Source organism: Hyperolius riggenbachi, chromosome 3 (assembly GCF_040937935.1).
Source record: "Hyperolius riggenbachi isolate aHypRig1 chromosome 3, aHypRig1.pri, whole genome shotgun sequence".
Classification (NCBI taxonomy): Eukaryota; Metazoa; Chordata; class Amphibia; order Anura; family Hyperoliidae; genus Hyperolius; species Hyperolius riggenbachi.
The window spans coordinates 123,997,817-124,003,816 of NC_090648.1; positions in this window are offsets into that span (position 1 = coordinate 123,997,817).

The window sequence follows — 6,000 nt, forward strand, 5'->3', positions numbered from 1 at the left end:
AGACTGTCTATATATAGATGTGTCTCCTGCAGCTGCATATGTAAAGGGCTCTCTACACTCTCAGCTGTCACTCTGCTGCTTCAGCAGGGAATAGCAAAACGAGAAAAATGTTCTATATAGGTGACAGTCTGTGACTTTCTCAAGAAGGTGCATCAGTCAGATACGCTGTGGGTTGCATACTGACACCTCCAATGCCAGTTCCAGATCTTAAAGGGAATCTGAACCGAGTAAAATTATTTAACATAACCACATGATGTACCTGCAAACGAATATTACATACTTACCGTACCTCACCTCTCAGAAGCTCACCATTTTCTTCTTACAATAATTCCTTCCAACTTTTATCCGAACTGAAATATATCAGTTGCTATCAGTTATAACTGAAAGGACAACTGATGAGTAAGGTAATAATGTCCATGCTTCCCTATGGCTCAAGTGGGCGATATTACAGTTTAACAGTGTGCTGACCAGGAAGCTGTTATGGGGTAATGGCCATTTTAAAAAATGGCCAAACAGGACGCAGGAGAGGAGAAAGAGATTTATGAGTAGACTACGCGGGAGGTAAGTATGACGTGCGTATGTTTATTTTGACTTTTCATTTTTTTAGTTGCTTTAATAATGAAGACACCGGACTGTTCACTTTCGAGCCCAATACTTCAGTATTTATGTATGTATTCTCTAACACATTTATTACAGGTAAAACATGGCTTCTTACAAAGCTTTAATGCCTAAAAGCAATCATTATTTTTCTGTGGAATTTAACTGACACGTCGCTCTCGAAAGCACTGCAGTGTTTTTCCAGTTGGGTAGATGCAGACCTCAGCAATACCATAACAGCGCTATCCTTCCTACTTCAGCATTCTATCTCTTTGGAGTTGATATTGTGGCTCTACAGGGAAAACAACAGAAAACCCCAATCTGCTTCTTGCAGTAAATATGCCCAGCAGGATACCTGAGCCCAGATCTCTTACCTTCTGCTCCGCTTACCTGATTTCATATCCCAGCTGAATGAGATTACAAGCATAGAGCAGCAGTACTATGACTGAGCTTCAAGGCACATGAGGGAAAAGTCCTCTTTTAACCATGATTTCTGTAACACTTCATTCATGCTTTCCCAGAAGACTCTCTCTTGTGAATCTGCTCATTTGTTTTCTAAAATCTGTGTCAAAAATGTGCTTAATAAGCTAATAATTAATAGCTCATTGTTCATTTTTGTAGCCTGTAGGTTCATAATCCACAGTAGTAATGCGCCAGGTGGATTTACACAGCAGCTTAGCGGATTAGGTCCATTGGTTAGTGAGTTGTGAAAAAGCTTTAGTTTTTAGTGTATAGTGTGAAAGAGGCCATAAGGAAACATATCAGTTGTCCTTTCAGTTACAACTGACAGGAACTGATATACTGTAGTGTAAAATGAACCTTAGCCTACTCTGCCTACAGGTGGTCACTAAAAATACAATTTTCCGAACGATCATTTACAAACTATTATTCATAGGATGGTTTGGGACCACTTAAGGACAAAAACCCCTGCTTTATATTATAAGTTCACTGTAAAGCCACTTTCCATTATATGCCTCTTTACTGCAATTCTCTGTTATAAGCCCCATAGTGAGTCCTTCCTTCCCCGGTGCTCTGCACTCCCTGCCTGTTGGCACAAATGTTTCTTTGGACAAAGTTTTCCCCATGACATATGTTGAGGGCAGAGATGACTCATATTACCTCATTAACCAACTTCTGCTTCTTTTGTCTAAAAAATATTTCCCAAATTTGCCCGTTCCTCACACAAGAGGCTCCTAAAATGCTGGTGCATGCCCTAGACCTATCCTGTCTCTAAGCTACTGCAACAGGCTGGAACCTCTCCAATCCCCACTGAACTGTGCCTGTCTCATGCACCTCTTCTCCCATTCCTCTTCACTAGTGCCTATTCCTCTTCACCAGTCCCTATATTACCTGCCAATTACCCAGAGGATCCATTTGTAGTTCCTAACCCGGTCTTATAGAGCTCTCCATAAGCTAGCCCCTCAATTTACAGTGGGATGCAAAAGTTTGGGCAACCTTGTTAATTGTCATGATTTTCCTGTATAAGTCGTTGGTTGTTACGATAAAAAATGTCAGTTAAATAAATCATATAGAAGACACACACAGTGATATTTGAGAAGTGAAATGAAGTTTATTGGATTTACAGAAAGTGTGCAGTAATTGTTTTAATAAAATTAGGCAAGTGCATAGTCATTTTATTGATTCCAAAACCTTTAGAACTAATTATTGGAACTCAAATTGGCTTGGTAAGCTCAGTGACCCCTGACCTACATACACAGGTTGAATCCAAGTATGAGAAAGAGAATGTAAGGGGGTCAGTTGTAAGTTTCCCTCCTCTTTTAATTTCCTCTGTAGAGTAGAAACATGGGGGTCTCAATACAACTCTCAAACGACCTGAAGACAAAAGATCGTTCCTCATCATGGTTTAGGGAAGGATACAGAAAGCTGCCTCAGAGATTTCATCTGTCTGTTTTCACAGTTAGGAACATATTGAGGAAATAGATAACCACAGGCTCAGCTCAAGTTAAGGCTCGAAGTGGCAGACCAAGAAAAATCTTGGATAAACAGAAGCGTCGAATGGTGATAACAGTCAAAGTCAACCCACAGACCAGCACCAAAGACCTACAATATCATCTTGCTGCAGATGGAGTCACTGTGCATCGTTCAACCATTCAGCGCACTTTACACAAGGAGATGCTGTCTCAGATATCTCCTGTAGCATGTTCTGTTGCTTGCAGTGGAGCTGCAACTGGGCAGTTCCGACTTGTCTGCTTGCATTCGGTTGTGCATTCGCAATGAGTCTCATTGTCATTTGCGATCGCAGTGAAGTTCGGGGCAGCTTAGGATGCTGTCATCATTCCACCTATTGCTTGCTGCAGCTGAGCTGCGGCCGGATAGCCCTGGATTTCCTGCATGCATGTTGTTACATAATACTGCATGTATTTCTTATGAAGGTCCTTTGCATTCACAGTCAGCTAGCAGATCAGACTAACTCAGGATTGCACGAAAGGAAGACACGGCACTCAGGAGCTGTGTGCAGCAACAAGCTGTATTGAAGCAGGCAGTACACTACATGTTTCGGGCGGAGCCCTTCATCAGGTGTGTCTTCCTTTCGTGTTTGCCTGTTTGTTTGCAGGTGTGGTGGACCTGCATGACACTGAGCACCGGCTGGCCGACTTATTGTTGGTTATTCCCGAGGTGAGGTGATCTCTTCGTTTCTGTTGTCTAACTCAGGATTGAGTGATTGTCATTCAGCTGTGTGGGAGTATGCATGCCTGCACTCATTGGCTGAGGTCCACATAAAAGTCTGCCTCCCATTTTAGACCCCGCCCGACATAGCAGTCAGTATGCTGGTCTGAAGGGCACTTTCTTACTCTGTATAGATCTGTTATTGTAGTTCAATGCAACCTTAGTACTTGTGCTTTAGCTAGTTTCTTGATAAATATACATGCAGACTTGCTAATATATATTTATCCGTTAGTTGAGCCGTTTGTTATTTTTCTGTATTATTGTGAATTGCCTTGTTTCCATGCCTGATGGACGTTCGCTGCATCCGCAATGGGTCAGTGAAGTCCATTATCCAGATAGTTTGGATTCTGCCATCACCAGGTTAGTGACTGGTAGTATTCCTGCTACGCTAGTTTCTGGGAACGTAACTATAGGCTGCAGTTGCTATTAGTTATGTTCTTTCCTGTAGTCTTGCCTGTGTGGAAGCTTGCTGGTGACTGATTGTTAACCTGCTTGCTCTGCTTCTGTGGACGTGACTGTGAGTTGCGGTGGCTACTAGTTACGCTCCAATCTGTAGTCCTGTCTGAATGCTTGCTATCGCTAAGGCAGCGCAACATTGCACTGCGCTGCCATTGTGTCTTATTTGTAGCGATATCGGAAGCCCAGAGCTGCAGTTGCTCTGGGCAACCTGTGTAGCCTCTTCCATTATTCAGCTACCAGCCTTGTTCTCTGGGTGGTCAAAGTATAATCCCCAGGCATTACATGCTGTATGCAAGAGTGATGCAGAGGAAGCCTTTTCTCCGACCACAGCACAAACAGAGCAGCTTGAAGTATGCTAAAGCACATTTGGACAAGCCAGCTTCATTTTGGAATAAGGTGCTGTGGACTGATGAAACTAAAATTGAATTATTTGGGCATAACAAGGGGGTTATGCATGGAGGGAAAATAACATAGCATTACAAGAAAAACACCTGCTTCCTACATTAAAATATGATGGTGGTTCCATCATGCTGTGGGGCTGTGTGGCCAGTGCAGGGACTGGGAATCTTTTCAAAGTAGAGGGGCACATGGATTCCACTCAGTATCAGCAGATTCTGGAGACCAATGTCCAGGAATCAGTGACAAAGCTGAAGCTGCACTGGGGCTGGATCTTTCAACAAGACAACAACCCTAAACACTGCTCAAAATCCACTAAGGCATTATGCAGAGAAAAAAGTACAATATTCTGGAATGGCCCTCTCAGTCCCCAGAACTGAATATAATTGAAAATCTGTGGCGTGAGCTAAAGAGAACTGTCCATGCTCAGAAGCCATCAAACCTGAATGAACTACAGATGTTTTGTAAAGAGGAATGGTCCACAATACCTTCAACCAGAATCCAGACTCTAATTGGAACCTACAGGAAGTGTTTAGAGGCTGTAATTTCTGCAAAAGGAGGATGTACTAAATATTGATTTCATTTCTTTTTTGTGGTGCCCAGATTTATGCATCTGCCTAATTTTGTTTAAACAATTTCTGTAAGTCCAATAAACTTCGTTTCACTTCTCAAATATCACTGTGTGTGTCTCCTATATGATATATTTAACTGACATTTTTTTTATCATAACAATCAACGATTTATACAGGAAAATCATGACAATTAACAAGGTTGCCCAAACGTTCGCATCCCACTGTATTTCCTCACCCAGCAGTCCCTTCGGTACATTATCTGGTGTCTACACCTCGCTGCCCTCTAGTAGATTGTAAGCAAGCATGCATAGGCCAGGTCCACCTCCTAGCCTTTATCATTTTAGCAGTACTTATTCTATTAAATCATCATGTACCTGTGCCACTGGATGGTTTTATGCCATGCATGAACTATGGTTGTATTTTGTTCTTGCCATGCCCGATGTTCAATTCTGTGAGAACTACTTATGTAACTATGGTGCCCATTATTGTCTGTACAGTTTTTGTACACTGTACAGGTCCACAAAGATAATGGGCATCATATAAACAAAATAATATCTGGAGTATTACTGGAAGCAGGAGTGTTTGATGCTGGAATTGTTGTTTCTTACATAGTTTTTTAGGTTGACAAAACTCATACAACCACCAAGTTCAACCTCTTGAACCTCGCAGCACCCTCAGTAGAGAGAAATATAATGGCAGATAGTTTCTTCCTGACTGATTCAAGGTATCATCTTCTCATATCTAGTTAGTTACATAATGTTAGGATGGTTTAAAGGGACACTTAAGTCAAAAAAAAAAAAAAGAGTTTTACTCACCTAGGGCTTCCAATAGCCCCCTGCAGCTGTCCGGTACCCTCGCCGTCTCCCTCCGATCCTCCTGGCCCCGCCGGCAGCCACTTCCTGTTTCGGTGACAGGAGCTGACAGGCTGGGGACGCGAGTGATTCTTCGCGTTCCCAGACACATTAGCATCCTCTATGCTGCTATATGGTATATGATATATGCTATAGCAGCATAGATGGCGCTATTGTGGCCAGGAACGCGAAGAATCACTCGCGTCCCCAGCCTTTCAGCTCCTGTCACCGAAACAGGAAGTGGCTGCCGGCGGGGCCAGGAGGATCGGAGGGAGACGGCGAGGGCACCAGACAGCTGCAGGGGGCTTTTGGAAGCCCCAGGTGAGTAAAACTCTTTTTTTTTTTTGACTTAAGTGTCCCTTTAAGCAAGTAGGAGCACCAGGCCCGGATTTACATCATAGGTGCCTATAGGCACAGATGTCCTGGCACCCCAGACT